This window comes from Macaca fascicularis, chromosome 13 (assembly GCF_037993035.2).
Source record: "Macaca fascicularis isolate 582-1 chromosome 13, T2T-MFA8v1.1".
Lineage (NCBI taxonomy): Eukaryota > Metazoa > Chordata > Mammalia > Primates > Cercopithecidae > Macaca > Macaca fascicularis.
In genome coordinates, this window is record NC_088387.1 from 40,177,896 (window position 1) to 40,200,235 (window position 22,340).

At 37.8% G+C, this 22,340-nt stretch overlaps 1 long non-coding RNA gene across 1 annotated transcript in view; it reads right to left on the minus strand.

The window, feature by feature from the left end:
- LOC135966952 (uncharacterized) overlaps positions 1 to 21,693 on the minus strand; it is a 406,380-nt gene extending 384,687 nt beyond the window's left edge. The window contains exon 1 of the long non-coding RNA XR_010580662.1: positions 21,012 to 21,693. This is a non-coding gene — a long non-coding RNA (uncharacterized lncRNA). The remainder of the gene's footprint in view (positions 1 to 21,011) is intronic.
- Positions 21,694 to 22,340: the final 647 nt, after the last annotated feature.

Below are 22,340 nucleotides of genomic sequence, written 5' to 3' on the forward strand. Positions count from 1 at the left end.
TGTCAGAAGAGTAGATTGCAAAAATTTTCTCCCATTCTGTAGGTTGCCTGTTCACTCTGATGGTAGTTTATTTTGCTGTACAGAAGCTCTTTAGTTTAATCAGCCCCATTTGTCAATTTTGGCTTTTGTTGCCATTGCTTTTGGTGTTTTAGACATGAAGTCCTTACCCATGCCTATGTCCTGAATGGTATTACCTAGGTTTTCTTCTAGGGTTTTTATGGTATTAGGTCTAACATTTAAGTCTCTAATCCATCTTGAATTAATTTTCGTATAAGGAGTAAGGAAAGGATCCAGTTTCAGCTTTCTACTTACGGCTAGCCAACTTTCCCAGCACCATTTATTAAATAGGGAATCCTTTCCCGATTTCTTGTTTTTCTCAGGTTTGTCAAAAATCAGATGGCTGTAGGTGTGTGGTATTATTTCTGAGGACTCTGTTCTGTTCCATTGGTCTATATCTCCGTTTTGGTACCAGTACCATGCTGTTTTGGTTACTGTAGCCTTGTAGTATAGTTTGAAGTCAGGTAGCATGATGCCTCCAGCTTTGTTCTTTTGACTTAGGATTGTCTTGGCAATGCAGGCTCTTTTTTGGTTCCATATGAACTTTAAAGCAGTTTTTTCCAATTCCGTAAAGAAAGTCATTGGTAGCTTGATGGGGATGGCATTGAATCTATAAATTACCTTGGGCAGTATGGCCGTTTTTACGATATTGATTCTTCCTATCCATGAGCATGGCATGTTCTTCCATTTGTTTGTGTCCTCTTTTATTTCACTGAGCAGTGGTTTATAATTCTCCTTGAAGAGGTCCTTTACATCCCTAGTAAGTTGGATTCCTAGGTATTTTATTCTCTTTCAAGCAATTGTGAATGGAAGTTCATTCATGATTTGGCTCTCTGTTTGTCTGTTACTGGTGTATAAGAATGCTTGTGATTTTTGCACATTAATTTTATATCCTGAGACTTTGCTGAAGTTGCTTATAAGCTTAAGGAGATTTTGGGCTGAGATGATGGGATTTTCTAAATATACAATCATGTCATCTGCAAAGAGGGACAATTTGACTTCTTCTTTTCCTAACTGAATACCCTTGATTTCTTTCTCTTGCCTGATTGCCCTAGCCAGAACTTCCAACACTGTGTTGAATAGGAGTGGTGAGAGAGGGCATCCCTGTCTTGTGCCAGTTTTCAAAGGGAATTTTTCCAGTTTTTGCCCATTCAGTATGATATTGGCTGTGGGTCTGTCATAAATAGCTCTTATTATTTTGAGGTACGTTCCATCAATACCGAATTTATTGAGGGTTTTTAGCATGAAGGGCTGTTGAATTTTGTTAAAGGCCTTTTCTGCATCTATTGAGATAATCATGTGGTTTTTGTCTTTGGTTCTGTTTATATGCTGGATTACGTTTATTGACTTGCATATGTTGAACCAGGCTTGCATCCCAGGGATGAAGCCCACTTGATCATGGTGGATAAGCTTTTTGATGTGCTGCTGAATCCGGTTTGCCAGTATTTTATTGAGGATTTTTGCATCGATGTTCATCAGGGATATTGGTCTAAAATTCTCTTTTTTTGTTGTGTCTCTGCCAGGTTTTGGTATCAGGATGATGTTGGCCTCATAAAATGAGTTAGGGAGGATTTCCTCTTTTTCTATTGATTGAAATAGTTTCAGAAGGAATGGTACCAGCTCCTCCTTGTACCTCTGGTAGAATTTGGCTGTGAATCCATCTCGTCCTGGACATTTTTTGATGGTAGGCTATTAATTATTGCCTCAATTTCAGAGCCTGCTATTGGTCTATTTGGGGATTCAACTTCTTCCTGGTTTAGTCTTGGGAGAGTGTAAGTGTCCAGGAAATTATTCATTTCTTCTAGGTTTTCTAGTTTATTTGCGTAGAGGTGTTTATAGTATTCTCTGATGGTAGTTTGTATTTTTATGGGGTCAGTGGTGATATCCCCTTTATCATTTTTTATTGCATCTATTTGATTCTTCTCTCTTTTCTTCTTTATTAATCTTGCTAGCAGTCTATCAATTTTGTTGATCTTTTCAAAAAACCAACTCCTGGATTCATTGATTTTTTGGAGGGTTTTTTGTGTCTCTATCTCCTTCAGTTCTGCTCTGATCTTAGTTATTTCTTGCCTTCTGCTAGCTTTTGAATCTGTTTGCTCTTGCTTCTCTAGTTCTTTTAATTGTGATGTTAGGGTGTCAATTTTAGATCTTTCCAGCTTTCTCTTGTGGGAGTTTAGTGCTATAAATTCCCCTCTACACACTGCTTTAAATGTGTCCCAGAGATTCTGGTATGTTGTATCCTTGTTCTCATTGGTTTCAAAGAACATCTTGATTTCTGCCTTCATTTCTTTATGGACCCAGTAGTCATTCAGGAGCAGGTTGTTCAGTTTCCATGTCGTTGAGCGGTTTTGATTGAGTTTCTTAGTCCTGAGTTCTAGTTGGATTACACTGTGGTGTGAGAGACAGTTTGTTATAATTTCTGCTCTTTTACATTTGCTGAGGAGTGCTTTACTTCCAACTAAGTGGTCAATTTTGAAATAAGTGCGATGTGGTGCTGAGAAGAATTTATATTCTCTTGATTTGGGGTGGAGAGTTCTGTAGATGTCTATTAGGTCCACTTGGTGCCGAGTTAAGTTCAATTCTTGGATCTTGTTCTTAACTTTCTGTCTCATTGATCTGTCTAATGTTGACAGTGGGGTGTTGAAGTCTCCCATTATTATTGTATGGGAGTCTAAGTCTCTGTAAGTCTCTAAGGACTTCCTTTATGAATCTGGGTGCTCCTATATTGGGTGCATATATATTTAGGATAGTTAGCTCTTCCTGTTGAATTGATCCCTTTACCATTATGTAATGGCCTTGTCTCTTTTGATCTTTGATGATTTAGAGTCTGTTTTATCAGAGACTAGGACTGCAACCCCTGCTTTTTTTTGTTTTCTATTTGCTTGGTAGATCTTTCTCCATCCCTTTATTTTGAGCCTTTGTGTGTCTCTGCATGTGACATGGGTCTTCTGAATACAGCAAATTGATGGGTCTTGACTCTTTATCCAATTTGCCAGTCTGTGTCTTTTAATTGGACCATTTAGTCCATTAACATTTAAGGTTAATATTGTTATGTGTGAACTTGATCCTGTCATTGTGATATTAGCTGTTTATTTTGCTCGTTAGTTGATGCAGTTTCTTCCTAGCATCGATGGACTTTACATTTTGGCATTTTTTTGCAATGGCTGGTACCTGTTGTTCCTCTCCATGTTTATTGCTTCCTTCAGGAGCTCTTGTAGGGCAGGTCTGGTGGTGACAAATCTCTAAGCATTTGCTTGTCTGTAAAGGATTTTATTTCTCCTTCACTTATGAAACTTAGTTTGGATGGATATGAAATTCTGGGTTAAAAATTCTTTTCTTTAAGAATGTTGAATATTGGCCCCCACTCTCTTCTGGCTTGGAAAGTCTCTGCCGAGAGATCTGCTGTTATTCTGATGGGCTTCCTTTTCTGGGTAACCCGACCTTTCTCTCTGGCTGCCCTTAAGATTTTTTCCCTCATTTCAACTTTGGTGAATCTGACAATTATGTGTCTTGGAGTTGCTCTTCTCGAGGAGTATCTTTGTGGCATTCTCTGTATTTCCTGAATTTGAATGTTGGCCTGCCCTACTAGGTTGGGGAAGTTCTCCTGGATGATATCCTGAAGAGTGTTTTCCAACTTGGTTCCATTTTCCCCCCTCACTTTCAGGCACACCAATCAGATGTAGATTTGGTCTTTTCACATAATCCCATATTTCTTGGAGGCTTTGTTCATTTCTTTTTCCTCTTTTTTGTCTAAACTTCTCTTCTCACTTCGTTTCATTCATTTGATCTTCAATCATGGATACTCTTTATTCCAGTTGATCGAGTCAGTTACTGAAGCTTGTGCATTTGTCACGCATTTCTCGTGTCATGGTTTTTATCTCTGTCAGTTCATTTGTGGCCTTTTCTGCATTGATTATTCTAGTTATCCATTCTCCCATTCTTTTTTCAAGATTTTTAGTTTCTTTGCGCTGGTTACGTAGTTCCTACTTTAGTCTGAGAAGTTTGATCAACTGAAGCCTTCTCTCTCAACTCGTCAAAGTCATTTTCTGTCCAGCTTTGATCCGTTGCTGGTGATGAGCTGCGTTCCTTTGGAGGGGGAGATGCCCTCTGATTTTTTGAATTTCCAGCTTTTCTGCCCTGCTTTTTTCCCATCTTTGTGGTTTTATCTGCCTTTGGTCTTTGATGATGGTGACGAACTGATGGGGTTTTGGTGTGGGTGTCCTTTCTGTTTGTTAGTTTTCCTTCTAATAATCAAGACCCTCTGCTGTAGATCTGTTGGAGATTGCTTGAGGTCCACTCCAGAGCCTGTTTGCCTGGGTATCAGCAGCGGAGCCTGCAGACGATAGAATATTGCTGAACAGCAAGTGCTGCTGTCTGATTCTCACTCTGGAAGCTTCGTCTCAGGGGTGTACCCCGCTGTGTGAGGTGTGAGGTGTTGGTCTGCACCTAGTGGGGGATGTCTCCCAGTTAGGCTACTCACGGGTCAGGGACCCACTTGAGCAGGCATTCTGTCTGTTCTCAGATCTCAACCTCCAGGCTGGGAGATCCATTGCTCTCTTTAAAGCTGTCAGACAGGGTCATTTACCTCTGCCGAGGTTTCGGCTGCTTTTTATTTAGCTATGCCCTGTCCCCAGAGATGGAGTCTACAGAGACAGGCAGGCCCTCTTGAGCTGCGGTGGGCTCCACCCAGTTTGAGATTCCCAGTGGCTTTGTTTACCTACTTAAGCCTTAGCAATGGTGGGTGCCCCTCCCCCAGCCTCGCTGCTTCCTTGCCGTTACATCTCAGACTGCTGTGCTAGCAAGGAGGCAGGCTCTGTGGGCGTGGGACCCTCCCATCCAGGTGTGGGATATAATCTCCTGGTGTGCCATTTGCTAAGACCCTTGGTAAAGCGCAGTATTAGGGTGGGAGTTACCCGATTTTCCAGGTGTTGTGTGTCTCAGTTTCCCTTGGCTAAGAAAAGGGATTCACTTCCCCCTTGCACTTCCCAGGTGAGGGGATGGCTCACCCTGCTTCAGCTCTTGCTGGTCAGGCTGCACCAGCTGACCAGCACCGATTGTCTGGCACTCCCCAGTGAGAAGAACCCGGTACCTCAGTTGAAAATGCAGAAATCACCTGTCCTCTGTGTCGCTCGCGCTGGGAGCTGGAGGCTGGAGCTGCTCCTATTCGGCCATCTTGCTCCGGAAATGATGCTATTTATTCTTAATCATAATAACAGCTTTGACTTAATGAGTGCTCATTTGTACTGAGCCTGAGATAAGCTTTTTATATACACTTTCTCACTCAGTCTTAACAATAGCCATAGACACAGCTGTGTCTGTATTAAGAGGAAAATGAAGCTCACACAACCTAAATCATGTTATTCATTGAGAAAGTAGGAGAGCAAGATTTGGATTTATAGCTTTCTGGTTTCTTCACTCATTTCCAAACCATTGTATTATGATACCCTGGCCTAGGTTTTAACCACATAATGACCCAGGGTAGTAGCTCTTAATGATCCAGGGTATTAGCTCTTCTCTTGCTCTCTATAAAGGACTTTGAGCATTCCCAAGTGGATTGAGTAGATCATTAAATTATTAACATCCCAAACAGTCAATCAGCTGGTTTTTCAGACTAGGATTCCAATAAGTGACAAAATTTAACTAAGTTTCCCAGAAGTTGGGATGAGTGTGAAGGTGGTAGATATGATGAGCATTCTCACCAAAGGCTAAGAAATGTAAAATAGCAAGGAAGTGCATGTTTTTGACACTCAACCCTGTTTTTAGGCTATATATGCGGTCACTGTGTTCCTACTAGCTCCTGGAGAGGAGAGCAACAACCAGCATTACAGACAGGTGCCTGAATATATGCTGATGCATTTAAGGAGGAAGGAGCAGGAGAGTTGGACCCATATTATACCTGCATGGGCAGGGATCATGCCTTCTCTATGGTATGGTAGGAGAATGACTGTGAGTGAATAATTATTAACTATTCATAATCTAGAATACACTGGACTCTGATTGAAGCTGGACAGCTGGAAAAAAATAAATAAAAGCAGGAAGTAAACGAGCCCATATGGTGGTGCCAAGTGGCATCTAGTCCACAGCAATAGCAAAAGATAAGCCAATCATAAAAAAGAAAAAAACTCAAGCATTACAACTACTAGTAGAAACAGCCAGGAATAAAGAGAAAAAAATAATCAATGAATTTGATGTACCCTGGGAGTATTTTCTTCATTTAATTGAAAATAACATGTCATCTTATGACTTCATTAAAATTGATGACCATTCATGAAAGTAGTGACCCTCGACCACAACTGTCCCCATATTTGGAGCAATATCATCTTCACTGAAACTCACGCATATTGCAATCTAGATGCTATGGGTTCTTTTGTTTGTTTTCATAGTTTCCTGAAATCTCTCCCTTCATTTTTATTTCTCTATCATTGACTGAGTTATTTGATACGATGCTCCTCTGAGTCTCACCATTATGACACCCATTCTAAATAGCTGCTTTTTGGATGAGCCCCATGCTCTTTCTGATTATTGAAATATTTTCTTAGCAATTTCATTTAAAGAATCTCTTCAGATTTACTCATTAGGGTTATTGTGACTGCTGAGGTAAACGACTGTGTGATCTTAAGAGGTGAATGTAGTCACTGGTTGAATTAAACAATTCTGGTAAAATATATAACAAGAAGAAACAGCCAACTAAGACAGGTTCTATTTCATTTTGGCCCAAATGAGTACTATGAGACTTCCAGAAGGAACTATAACTGACATACACTGTAAGAGATGCTGAGAAGTCAGATGTTATAACAGGAGTTTTCTTTGCATGAGCATTCAATGAGTCCTTTAGGAAAACTGTCAAAGAATCATATCAGGAATGTGGAGTGAGTCTCTGGACAGTCTCTCCCAAATGAAACCCATCTCTTTCCAGTATTCAGAAATAGTGTCCTTAAAGTGCATCCTGAAGAAGAAAAGAGTTGAAGGGTCTCGACACTGGACTGAGAGATGGATTGATAATAACAAGGTAAAACAGTGTTTCTTTGAAACATTTTATGCTATCAATGTAGTGTTCTCTGCCATGTTGACATACATATGTATGTATGTAGCCAGTAAGGTAGACTCAAAAGTGAGGGACCAAGCTTAATATATTATTTGTAACCCTGGAGCATCCATAAGAAAAGAGAGAAGGGCGTCTACAGCCATACCACCCTGTACGCGCCCGAGCTTGTCTGATCTCGGAAGCTAAGCAGGGTCGGGCCTGGTTAGTACTTGGATGGGAGAAAAGAGACAAGGGCTTTGTTGAATCCTTATGAAAGGAACCAAGAAACATAGAACACTCTTGCACTTCTGTGGGTCTTGCTGAAGTTCTGATAGAGCTACTATTAAAATGAACAACATTAACAGAGGCAGAAGGAGTGATGGAAACAAAGGTAAGCATACATATTAAAAACATAACCAGCAAGGTTGATTCAAAAGTGAGGGATGAAGCTTAATATATTATTTGTAACCCTGGAGCATCCATAAGAAAAGAGAAAGAGAAGGGCTTTGTTGAATCCTAATGAAAGGACTCAAGAAGAACACTCTTGCACTTTTGTGAGCCTTGCTGCAGCTCTGAAGGAGCTGGTATTCAAATGGACAACATTAGCAGAGACATAAGGAGTGATGGCAGCAAAGGTAAACATTAAGACAAGGTGTAACTCTGGTAAGATTTGAACCAGGAAGCAGGAATAACATTAGCAGTCACTTGGTAGGGAGACTTTATAAGGCACGGGCAGTGACAACTAGTGAAACTGTGTGGTTCTGCAGCAGAATCATCCAAGTTGAGAAAAACAAGCCTGCCCCAAGTGGATAGCAACCGCAAGGAGGACAGGTGAGCTCCATTACAAACAGGAGATAGAATTGAAATGGAAGAGTCATGGTTCCGCAGTGACACCATGGAGAGCTGACAGAGAGGCAAAGCACATTCATTCTCCATAACTATTTCACCTAAATTTCCTTTTTGTTCCCCTGACTGATATGGGCAGGGGAGACAATAGTTAAACTAATAAGGGCAGCAGAAAACATAACCTCAGTATTTAACTTCGGTATTTAGTCAGAGCACTCCAGGGTGCCCCTGCAAAAGAAGCTGAAGAATTCATTTTTTTTTTTTTTTTTTTTTTTTGGTGCAGTTGAACTTTAGCAACAGAATTATACAAAGCAGATTCATGGATGTTTCATTAACTGTAGAGCATTGGGCAATAGTAATTAAACATTCTGATTTTATTTTGCTAGAATTTAAAAATTAGTGATATTCATATATAACTTGCAGGGGCACTCTGGGGATTAAAGTAGATATGTGTGGCAATATTTAGCATAATATTTTATTCATCATAAATATTTTTAAAATTATAGTTTCTCCTCTTCCTTCCCCTTCCCTACTTTAAAACGAAGACTAGATGATGAGATTTTGGTTAACACGGAGTACAGGATAGAATATTTGACTTGGTGATTTGGTTTCTGGAACTGATTCTGTTATTAAATAAATCAAGAATAAATACAGATTATTCTTAGTCTACAATTAAATTTAGTACTGCTATATAAGAGACTATGAGTAACGTAACCTCTCCAGGTTTTAGTAAGTCAACCAGATGAATTCTGAAGTCTTTGTTGGCACTAACAATGGGACTCTCTGGCATAGAGTAATTGTACAACAGGATTGATGTTCCACCTCTGCCTAGGAGGGTGGTTCAGTATGTTGTTAAGTTAGAGATGAAGAAAAGATAAATTCCTTCGCCAAGCTAAAATTGCCACCTATTTTACAGACATATTTAAAATACATATAAATGCAAGTATCCTGCCAATAGTGTTAAATTCACCATCAAGTATTAGCAGTTTCAAGGTTCTATAGAGAAAATTGGTTGGCCAGTTGGAGTCAGTCATTGTCTTGAATAACAATGGCACATACGTATAGTCAATGGGACAAAAACCACGGTGCGAGAAATACCTGGCCTTATGCTTCAGAGCTTTAACAGATTGCTGGCTGGGGTGAGAAGAAATTTATTCTTTTTACATCTTGCTGTGAAATTAGTCTAAAGCATTCTGGGAACTCACTCATTTCTTTACAACATCTGGAAAGGAGACTGAATATTGATCTCTTTGGACTGCTATGTTTTGTCAAAGGTGACAGTCTCTATATTCAAGGGAAAGGTTATTTGAGAATAATGAAGACATTTCATATAGCAAACCCCAATACACATCCAGATAAAAAGCTGAATTCTTGTCCTCAGGTTGTGCAATTTAATACAAAAGGTAGAAGTAAAAATGGAGAGATCACTGCTGCTCTGCTGCCAATTCATTACAGAAAATGCCTCTCAAGGCTGCTGGCTGGTGTCATCTGCAGCATTGTCATTTGCTTAGGGAGGGGCACACAGGTTAAAGCTGACAGAAAGGTAGGCTGAGCTTTCCTATGCTGTCCTTTTTATGCCATTTTAATTCCATTGCCTGGAGTTGTGCCAACTTTTTCTTAACACTACATATTCATTTCTTACAATACATGGTTATAACAACAGTGAATACACAGCCTCTGTGCTGCCATGTTCCCATTAATTAATCAATTATGATTGACATTCAAGATACATACAAATGTAACACTAGGATTGTTCCAAATACAACACTGTAAGCACTCATTATTGATCTGTTGCAATTTGTGTTCAGTTATGAATTTGTTTAAATCTATATATTTACATATTACTAAATTACTGATAAGACCTGTGATATGGTTTGGCTCTGTGTCTCCACCCAAATCCCATCTTGAATTGTAATCCCTACGTGTCAAGGGAGGGACCTGTAATCCCAACATGTCGAGGGAGGGAGATGATTGGGTCATGGGGACGGTTTTCCCCATACTGTTGTGGTGATGAGTTCTCACAAGAACTGATGGTTTTATAAGTGTCTGGAAGGTCTTCCTCGGCTCTCCTCTTTCCTGCCACCTTGTGAAGAAAGGTGCCTGCTTCCCTTCTCCCCATGATTGTAAGTTTCCTGAGGCATCCCCAGTCATGCAGAACTGTGAGTCAATTAATCCTCTTTCCTTTATAAATTACCCAGTCTCAGGTAATATCTTTATAGCACTGTGAGAATGGATTAATACAACTTGACTACTCTGACAAAACAGGGTCTCTTCTCTCCCTGGGCCCGATATGACCAAATACCTGAACATTATTTTCCTTTTGCTTTCATTTTCCTATAAAAGTTATGATCTCTTCAATAATGTTTGCTGATGATTTTCATGAACTACATTTTTACAATATTTTTCAAAATCTATCAAGACATGTAATCAAGCCCTTTAACATAAGAGGCTTAATGAACGTAAAGTTACTATTAAAAAGAAGATGTTCATGAATTCCAAGCATACAAACTTCTAGAGGTAAAATGTCACTCATAAGAATCATTGTAGATAACTTATTTTTGCTCTTGATTTTTGCAGATGCAGTACATGAAAGCCTTAGAGTTGAGGTCATGGGGCAATTGCCCACCCTGTCTCATGTAAGTTTGGTCTCTATTAAAATTACACAATGTATATCAAGAAAAAGTATAATTATGTCATCTAATATACTACACAATATCCCATTGAACTGAGTAGCAGTGATATTTGTTTATATTCATTTAACAAAGATGCATTTAGTACCAACTATGAACATGATTCTACTTCTGTGTAGCCTGTTGCTTTGTTATACTATAAAATTTCTAAAATAATAACCTGAGATCTGCTTTTAGGATCCCAGTTGCATCCTCATAACAAATCCAAGAAATTGAGTAAAACCGGTCAAGTGACCCAACTTTGCTTCACGTGAGAGGTGGTAGGGATTATATAAAACAGACAACGTCAATTCTAAATCAGCCAGCCACATCACCATGTAATTAGCTTTCAGATTTATAAAATTAAACATCTCAAATGCTCCAGAACTTACTGAGTGACCAGAGTCGAAAGCATTGTGATAAGGAGGCCAATGAAGGCCACAAAGTGGAGTACCTCTATTCAAAAAAAAGAAAATGGCTATGAATACTGTATGTACTTCCAGTTGGTCACTCAAATCTCCAGTTGGTCACTCCAATCTCTACCTCCATCCCACCCTAAACCCTCTTTATCACTCCTATTAAAGTAACTAGGGGGCACTAATCTTAAACAGTGTGTGTTCACAGAGCATTCTCTCCTTTATCATTCATCATGTCTCAGTCCTTATTCAGGCCATAAATTCACTTTCTGACCCTAAAAGGTTCACATCCCCCCAAAATATTTAAATTGAAAACGTCACAATATTTAGGCCTCCATGTCCTGGAAATTCCTTTTCCCTCATTTTATTTAACTTCTCTTTACATGACACCTTCCCATAGAAAGTAGTTTTGAATTCTAACAATGATCTTACAAGGCCCAATGGGAGGTGACATTTTTCAGGCTAAGTAGCACCATCTGGTTAACTCAAGGAAGGTGGTCACTTAGTCTGCGTTTTTACAGACCCCACTCTGGCAGAGACAGGAGTGACCCTGGGTTATAGGTAATCTCTCTTGCTCTGCTCTGATTGTTTCTGAATGTGCAGGTGCTGAAAAATCAATAAACAAATTATATGTGTATGTATATAAGTGTTCATCATTTATATATATATATGCATTTTTTTTAATAAAAGGAGGGTTGGAGGATGAGATTACTATACAAAGTCTGTGAAACCACAATATTCATCGAAAACACAATAGTAAATAGAAGTAATTCTATTGCATCTGATATAACAGAATCAAAAGTCTTTTTTAAGTTTGTTGCTTTGAAAATTGTATGACTTTTTCCATTTTGAAATGAAAATTTCATCACTTTGCTGTCAGCCATTAAGATACTAAGAAATATACAGAGAATCAGGAGAAGGAAAGAATAAATAGAAGTTATACCTAATTGCTTTAAACAGAGTGTGAAAATAAAAATTCATTAACATATGCTTTGACCAAAGTGAAGCAAAATAGCTGGATTTTCTGAGTCACAAACTAGAATACCAAAAATCATAGTGAGGCCAGTCTATGGGAAATAATTAAAATACAAGCAAATGATTATTTTGTGTAAGGTGCTCTGCTAAACACATAAAATGCATGATAGGTTTAATCCTCACAACAATCCTGCCAGGCAAGTGTTTTCATATCTCTACTTTAGAAATAAGCAAAAGACCAGTGAAGTTAGAAATCTGCCCCAAGTCACACAACTAGAAATGATAGAGTGAATTTAGAATGTAGATCTCTCCAATTCTAAAGCCCAGCACCTAAAACAGTGCAAAATATAAGGCAAGTTCCTAATAAATATTATCAGTGTTATTTAAATACTACATGGTACTGTTTTCTGCCTGGCTAAGCAGGCCATGCACATAGGTAGACCCGACTGCCACACAGCTATTGTAATTTGTGGGTTCTGCAGGCTCCATTCAAATGAATAATATACTCACCCTCAGAAAAATTTTATATCCCACTCCTGGCTTATATCCCTTTAACCCAATTACTTTATTTACAGAAAAGTCCAAATTATCCTGGGGAGCATAACCCTTAAAGAAGAAGCTTATTGAGACTATATTGAAATTAGGTGGAAGGGGAACCAGCATGAACATTATAACAAGGCGCAGAACTTACTTTGTAGATAAATTCCAATGCTATTCCCAACCCCATACTCACTGAGGACCAATAGTAATGCCTTCAGTGACTTTCCCTCTTTGAGAGACTAGGACAGACTTCACAAAAATAACAGTGTTTTCAGGATTCCCAAATACCTTGTTTATTCAAAAGTAAGATTACAGACAAAACGCAGTTGGTAGTTGACATAAAAGAGGCTAGGGAAATTAGAAATTGGGCAGTTGATTGAATAGGAAAGGAAGTTATTTTCCTTCTCTCCAACTTGACAGGTTAGCTTCTATGTAGCTAGGTAATTATCTAGGACTAATCTAGATACAATAATAAATGGGGCTATGACTCACATGGCTTTCTTTGCCACATAATGAAATGTTCTAATGCAATATGGCAAAAATGAACATCAACTTTAAAAGGAATAGAAAAAAGAGAGTTTACAGAGTATTGGGGTGGCTGCCCATCAGTATTACCTATGGATGCAAACTCCCTGGCTTCCTTTTCCTACAATCCATAGCTAAGGTGATTTTGATTCTAAATTGTGAACCTTACATCTGCACTTGCAGCTGTTAGTAATTTCCAAATTAAAGAATTTGAGTCAAAGACAAATGAGAGGAGCTATACAAATTGTCTATCAAGCTATCATTTTACATGAGAAATTCTACAAACCACTAATGTGTTATTTTTCAATTATCTGTGATAGTAAATTAAATAATATAATACATACTCATAAAAATGCAAATAATTTTTCAACTATGAAATGTGAAAATTTATTTATTTCTGCCCTAATATCTTTTATAATTTTCAGAGTTTTAGCCCTCAATATACTTTACAAATGCACGCAGATTATGTATGTATATTCTGTAAAAACAGGAATATACTGTCCATATTATTTCATAAGTTGCTTTAAGTTTTTCTTATTTTTTAATTGCAGAAAAATACATAAAACATAAAACTTACCATCTTAATCACTTTAAATGTGCAGTTCAGTAATGTAAAGTACATTCACATTGTTGGGTATCCAACTTCCAATACTGTTTTCAACTTGTGATACTGAAACTCTATACCCATTACAAAGCTGCTTCTCATTCCCTTCTCTCCTGCCTCGGCCTCTAGCAACCATCATCCTACTTTCTCCCTCTATGAATTTGATTACTCTAAGTACCTCATACAGTACTTGATTTTTTTGTGTGGCTGGCATATTTCACTTGGCATATCATCAGGGTTCATCCATGTTGCAGAATTTGTAAAAATTTTGCTCCTTTTTAAAAATTGAGTAATGTCCCATTGTGTGTGTATATCCCATTTTGTTTATCCACAATTTTTATGGCTGCATAGTATTCCATGGTGTATATGTGCCACATTTTCTTTATCCAGTCTATCATTGATGGGCATTTGGGTTGGTTCCAAGTCTTTGCTATTGTGAATAGTGCTGCAATAAACATATGTGTTCATGTGTCTTTATAGTAGAATGATTTATAATCTGTCGTGTATATACCCAGTAATGGGATTGCAGGGTCAGATGGTATTTCTGGTTCTAGACTCTTGAGGAATTGCCACACTTCTTCCACAATGGTTGAACTAATTTATAGTCCCACCAACAGTGTAAATGCATTCCTATTTCTCCACATCCTATCCAGCAACTGTTGTTTCCTGACTTTTTAAGGATCACCATTCTGACTGGCGTAAGATGGTATTTCACTATTGTTTTGATTTGCATTTCTCTAATGACCAGGGATGATGAGGGTTTTTTCATGTTTGTTGGCTACATAAATGTCTTCTTTTGAAAAGTGTCTGTTCATATCCTTTGCTCACTTTTTGATGTGGTTGTTTTATTCTTGTAAATTTGTTTAAGTTCTTTGTAGATTCTGGATATTAGCCCTCTCTCAGATGAGTAGATTGCAAAAATTTTCTCCCATTCTGTAGGTTGCCTGTTCACTCTCATGGTAGTTTCTTTTGTTGCGCAGAAGCTCTTCAGTTTAATTAGATCCCATTTGTCAACTTTGGCTTGTGTTGCATTGCTTCTAGTGTTTTAGTCACAAAACCCACGCCTATGTCCTGAATAGTATTGCCTAGGTTTTCTTCTAGGGTTTTTATGGTTTCAGGTCTTACATTTAAGTCTTTAATCCATCTTGAGTTAATTTTTTAATAACGTGTAAGGAAGGGGTCCAGTTTCAGTTTTCTGCATATGGCTAGCCAGTTTTCCCAACACTATTTGTTAAATAGGGAATCTTTCCCCAGTTCTTGTTTTTGTCAGGTTTGTCAAAGATCAGATGGTTGTAGATGTGTGGTGTTATTTCTGAGGCCTCTGTTCTGTCCCATTGGTCTATATCTCTGTTTTGGTACCAATACCATGCTGTTTTGGTTACTGTAGCCTTGTAGTATAGTTTGAAGTCAGGTAGCATGATGCTTCCAGCATTGTTCCTGTTGTTTAGGATTGTTTTGGCTATGCAGCCTCTTTTTTTAGTTCCATATGAAATATAAAGTAGTTTTTTCCAATTCTGTGAAGAAAGTCAATGGTAGCTTGATGGAGATAGCACTGAATCTATAAATTACTCTGGGTGGTATGCCCATTTTCACAATACTGATTCTTCCTATCCATGAGCATGGAATGTTTTTTCCATTTATTTGTGTTTTCTCTTATTTCCTTGAGCAGTGGTTTTTGTTCTCCTTGAAGAGGTCCTCCACATCCCTTGTAAGTCATATTCCTGGGTATTTTATTCTTATTGTAGCAATTGTGAATGGGAGTTCTCTTTTTTTTTTTTTTTTTTTTAATTTATTTATTATTATTATACTTTAAGTTGTAGGGTACATGTGCATAACGTGCAGGTTTGTTACATATGTATACTTGTGCCATGTTGGTGTGCTGCACCCATCAACTCGTCATTTACATCAGGTATAACTCCCAATGCAATCCCTCCTCCCTCCCCCCTCCCCATGATAGGCCCCTGTGTGTGATGTTCCCCTTCCTGAGTCCAAGTGATCTCATTGTTCAGTTCCCACCTATGAGTGAGAACATGCGGTGTTTGGTTTTCTGTTCTTGTGATAGTTTGCTAAGAATGATGGTTTCCAGCTGCATCCATGTCCCTACAAAGGACACAAACTCATCCTTTTTTGATGGCTGCATAGTATTCCATGGTGTATATGTGCCACATTTTCTTAATCCAATCTGTCACTGATGATTTGGCTCTCTATTTGTCTGTTATTGGTATAGAGGAATGCTGTGATTTTTGCACTGTGACATATTATAGTATCTCATTGTGGTATTGTTTTGTGTTCCCCTAAAGATTAGTGATATTGAGCATCTTCTCATGTGCTTATTGGCCATTTGTATGTCTCCTCTGAAGAAATGTCTATTCCATCTCATTTTTTAATTGAGTTTTTATTGTTCTTGTTGAGTTTTAGGAATGCTATGTATATCCTGGATGTTTCTCTCTTACCAGATACATAATTTGCAAATGTTTTCTTTCATTCTGTATGCTGCTTTTTTTTTTTTTTTAATTATTTCATCAATAGTTTCCTTTCATGCACAAAAGGTTTTGTTTTGTTTTGTTTTGTTTTTTGTTTTTTGTTTTTTTTTTTTTTTGAGATGATATCTCGTTCTGTCACCCAGGCTGGAGTGTGGTGGCCCAATCTTGGCCAACTGCAACCTCCGCCACACCGGTTCAAGCAATTCTGGTGCCTCAGCCTCCTGAGTAGCTATAATTTCAGGCTCTCACCACAACACCAGGCTAATTTTTGTACTTTTTGTAGAAATGGGGTTTTGTCACGCTGGCCAGGCTGGTCTCAAACTCCTGGCCTCAAGTGATCTGCCCACCTCTGCCTCCCAAAGTGCTGCTATTACAGGTGTGAGCCACCACATCCAGACAAAAGTTTTTAATTTTGATGATGTTCAGTTGGTCTATTTTTCTTTAGTTGCCTGTACCTTTGGTATCACATACATAATCCACTTTAATCTACTTTTCAATATTAGATATAATTTCTGGTCACTACATATAGATATGTATCACTGTTTTTAATTGCTATGTGAGGTTCAATAATATGCATGTAAGAGAACTTATGCATTCCTTTATCAATGACCATTTGTGTCATTTCTAACATTTTATTATAAAATCTGCTATAATAAATAGCATTGCCATATATTTTTTCATATGTATAAGTTTTTCTATATACTGTTATTACAAGAAGTATCAATGCTTTAAAGGGAATGTACGCTTTGTTATTTTGATATATCCTATAAATTGTACTTAAGATTACACTATTTATAATGTAACATTTCCCTCATCCCCTTGACTATAATAATTACTATCTCTCATTTTAAATTGTTATGAAATGGGTCGGAAATGACATATTATTATCACCTTAATTTGAATGATCATGTATTTTAATGTGTTAATATAATTTTATTGCTATTACTTTAAGGCGTTATTCATTTGCTTTTAGCCCATTTGTTGTTTTTATTATGTTTTACCTTAAAAATTTGTAGATTTTTCTGTTATAAATATTTCTTTTGTATATATTTTTAAATTTTCTTCAAATTATGGTGCATTGTTTAAACTTTTAATGAAAAAATGTTACTCTTCTTATCCTTGTTTTGCCATAGTATTTGTTAATGCTTTTATACTTAGACAAGTAAATATTTTATTTTGTTTCAGAGTATTGTTTATGACTTTTGAAAGCTTTTCCTATCTCCAAGTTTATAAAAATATTTTCTTACATTTTTATTCTACCATATGCTAATGATCACACCTACCAAGCCTGGTAAAATGTGAGAAGGAATACACGAGAATGTGAATACCAGGAGGCAGAGATCACGGGGGTCTATTTGAAAGGCTGGTTACCACAGCTTATAATCAAAGTCTTGGCCATATGATAACTTTGCTAATAATTCAGGCATTCGATGTTATATCCCCATGGACATCCTGAAAGCAATAATTTTCTAGAAAACCAATTATTTAAGCAGGTATTATCCAACAGTTTTGTAAACATATACAGATATACAAATATAAACATATATTTGATTTGATAGAAAACAAATTTTTTTGAGCTTATGAAGCCACTGATTTTAAATTACACCACTAAACTAGAGAAAGAAAAACAAAAAGAGAAAGAGAAAGAAAAATGAAAAGTTACAAATTATAGAGACAGAAAAACAAAAAGTTACAAATTATAATTGAAAGACACATCAAATATAAGGTTGGATGTTTAATCAACATCTTAATGCTTTATTTTAAAATGTCCACATTGAGATTTATGATATATAATAGATTATCTGTTAAAAACTAATTTCATCCACAGAACTTTCAATAACTCTAAGATATGCATAATTACCTTAAAGTAAATTAAATTCTCCAGTGAAAAAAAAAATAGTGACTGAATGGATTTTTAAAAATCCAAATAAATTCTGCCCTCAAGAGACTCACTTCCCCTTTGAGAACACATGCAGACTAAAAATAAAGGGACAAAAAAAGGATAGTCCATGTAAATGGAAACCAAAAGAGAACAGAAGTAGCTATACTTATTGTTGTAGTATATTTTGGCTGGTATAATAAAATACCGTAAGCTTTTATGTAACAGAAACTAATTTCTTACAGTTCTGTAGGCTGAGAAGTCCAAGATCAAACCACCAGCAGATTTAGTGTCTGGTGAGGGACCATTTTCTGTTTCATGAATATCTTCTAGTTGTGTCTTCACAACCAGAAATCATTTTCCTCACAAGATAAATTATTTTCTGTCTCATGAATGATGCCTTCTAGTTGCATCCTCATAAAGGGGTGAACAAGCTCTTTGGGGTCTTTTTAATAAGGGTAATAATTATATTCATGAGGGATATGTTATCATGACCTAATCACTTTCAAGTGGCCCAACCTCCTAATACCATCATCTTGGGGGTAGTTTTAATACATGAATTTTGGGGGGAACATCAGCATTTAAACCATAGATTTTATATTAGACAAAACAGACTCTAAGTCAAAAACAGTAAAAAAAGACAAAGAAGGTCATTATATAATAACAAAGGAGTCAATTTGTGAAAAGAATATAATAATTGTAACTATATATGCACCCAACATTGGACCACCTGTAAATGAAAAGTAAATATTGATAGTTCTGAATGGAGAAATAGAGAACTATACAATAGTAGTAAGGGACTTCTATATGCCACATTCAAAATTTGTAGATTATCAAGATGCACATCAATAAGAAAACATTGGACATGGATTTCACTTTAAACCAAATGGACCTAACAGACAAATACAGATAATTCCATCCAACAGCACCAGAATACCATTCTTCTCAAGCACACATGGAACATTCTCCAGGATAGATCATGTGTTAGGCTACAAAACAAGTTTTACCAAATGTAAGAAGATTAAGATCACAGCAAGTTTATTTTCTGACCATAATTTTAAGAGACCTAACATCAATAACAGAAGATGAATATACTCACAAATATTTGAAAATTTAATACCATACTCCTAAACAACCAATGGGTTGATGAAGATAGTGAAAAGGAAATGGAAAAATAATTTGAAACAAAAGAGGAAATGTAAGATACCAACATTTATGGGATGCAGCAAAAGCAATTCTAAAGGGGATCCTTAGAGCAATAAAGGCCTATATGAAGAAAATAAAATGTCTTTAAAAAAAAAACACCCTAACTTTACATGTTAAGGACCCAGAAAAATAAAATAAGCCCAAAGTTAGTAGAAGGAAGAAAATAACAAAGATCAGAGCAGAAATAAACAAAATACGATTTTTAAAAAAAATAGAAAAAAATAAACTGAGTTGGATTTTTGAAAAGATAAACAAAATCAACAAACTGTTAGGTAGACTAAGAAAAAAGGCGAGAAAGAGGGGACATTACAATTGATACCACAGAAATGCAAAGAATCTAATTTGGTTTGGCTCCATGTCACCACCCAAATCTCATCTTGTAACTACAATTTCCATGTATTGTGGGAGGAACCTCGTGGGAGTTGATTGAATTATGAGGGCAGGTCTTTTCTGTGCTATTCTTGTGATAGTGAGTCAGTCTCTTGAGATCTGATGGTTTTAAAAATGGGAGTATCCCTGCACAAACTCTCTTCTCTTGTCTGCCACCATATGAGATGTGCCTTTCACCTTCTACCATGATTGTGAGGCCTCCTAGCCACATGGAACTATAAGTCCAATAAACCTCTTTATTTTGTAATTTGCCCAGTCTCTGCTATGTCTTTATCAGCAGCATGAAAACGGACTAATACAGAATCTTAAGACACTAATATGAACAACTGTACACCAAAAATCGGATATCCTAGATGAAATGGATAAGTTGCTAAAAAAATACATAAATAAAAACCCATGACATGTGTTTACCTATGTAACGAATCTTCACATGTACCCCAAAACCTAAAATACAAGTTAAAAAAAAGTAAAAAAAAAAAAAAAAATTAGGAATCAATAACCTCCCTCAAAGAAAAGACCAGGAACAAATGGCTTCACTGGTAAATTGTATATCCTAACATTTAAGGAAGAATAAAGGCCAACATTTCTCAAACTCTTTCAAAAAATTAAAAAGGTGAGAATATTTCCGAACTCACTTTTCGAGACAGCATTACCCAGATACTAAAGCAAGACAAAGACACTACAAGAAAGGGAAATTATATGCCAATATATGATGAATGTACATGCAAAATTCCTCAATGAAATACTAGCAAACTGAATTCACCATCACAATAAAAGGATCATACACTAGGATCAAATTCCTGGAATACAGGACTGTGTTTCAACATATGCAAATCAACAAATACACACAGAACACCAAAATAGTAAATAATAAAATAATATGATCAAAATAGATGCAGAAAAAGCATTTAACAAGCATTTACTATGATAAAATGTGCTTTCTAATAAAAATCGAACAAGTATAGAAGGAATCTCAACACAATAAAGGCCATATATCACACACCCACAACATCATACTCAATTATAAAAAGCTGAAAACTTTTTTCTCTAAGATTAGGGACAAGATAAAGAGGCCCAGTCTCACCACTCTTACTCAACATAGTACTTGAGGTCCCAATCAAAGCAATTAGTAACAGCAGCAGGAGAGCGACAAATTCTTAGGAGGAATGGGAGGGTCCCCAGAGAAACCCGACTTTCAAGCCAAAGACAGTCTGGAGCCTAAAAACCAGGCTACCAGTTCAGAGTAGAATGGGCAACCTGGAGTGAGAACTTTCTTGATGCCTTTCAGCCAATTAAATGGTGTATTTCCAGGCCTGCCCATGGACCTATCAGCATGCACTTCCTCCATTCTGAGCCCATGAAAACTCCAGGCTCAGCCACACGTCAGGATTACCCACCTGCGGGTAGGGGCAACTCACTCCAGTCTCCTCCCTGCTGAGAAGTTCTCCACTTTGCTCACCCTCCAGTTGTCTATGTAACCCCGTTCTTCCTGGATGTCACACAAGAACTCAGGACCTGCTGAATGGCGGGCGTGAGAAGGGTTGTAACGTTTTCCTGGCTGCCTTGCCCAGCTGCAGACAGGAGCGAAAGGGGCTGTAACACGTTCCTGGCCAGCTCCCCGAGCTTGCGGGAGGTGACATGCTCCTGTTCCTTGGACTGAGGGAGGGAAGAGCCGCGACCCCTCTGGAAGCCAAGACCCTGGCACTCCCTGGGTCAGAGCTGTAACACTACAGACCTTCCATCCTCTCCTGGTGTCCGGCAGCTGCCCCATGTGACCGGAAGTGGCAGCAGGGCTGAGCCAGCCCGGAAGCAGCGGTCCAGAGCGGGGTGGCAGGAGTGAACTAGCTAAAACATGTAAACCGCCACCCATGGCTCGCTGAGCTGTGGGCAGCAGGCATGAGAGAGCTCTAGCATATCCCCCGACCCCTTGGGGCTCCACGGTTGCTGGTGTCTCTGAGTTTTAGGGCATTACCGTGTTCCCCTCATCCCGATGTTGGCGTCTGCATCAAAAGCTGCTTGTACCATGACTGGTCCAGTCACAGCCTCACCACAGAGCCAGTGCCTGTGTCAGTGCCTGGAGCTTCCTGCCCTGCCACAGCAGCCAGTGTGTTTAGCTGTGCACAGTGGCCTGACCCTGCGCTTGCTCACACACCGCTTGCTGCTCTGCACCTGGCTTGCCCTTGGTGGGCGTAGGATCCAGGCCAGTAGCATGAGCCAAGCATAGCCTGCTGGGCTAAGTGAGCAGAAAGAGCCCAGTGGGCACAAGCAAACTCAAGTAGAGGCACTACCAGCCACAGTGGTTTCAGGCTGGCGAAGCGACACCCAAAGGATCCTGTGATATTAGGCAAGCAAAGTAAATAAAAAAGCGGCTAAGTAGAAAAAGAAAAGTTAAATTGTCTCTGCAGGTGACATGATCTTTTACATCAAAAACTCTCAATATTCCACCAAAAAACCTATTAGAACTTGTAAACTAATTCAGTAAAGTTGCAGGATAGAAAATGAACACGCAAAAATCAGTTGTGTTTTGAGGCACAAACAAGCTATCTAAAAAACTGTCCAATTTACAATAACATCAAAAAGGATAAAATACTAAAGAAAAAATTTAGTCAAGGAGGGTAGAAGATATGAAAACTGAAAACTATAAAGCATTCATGAAAGAAATTGAAGAAGATATAAGTAAATAGAAATATATTCTGTGTCAATAAATAGAAAATATCACTAATTTA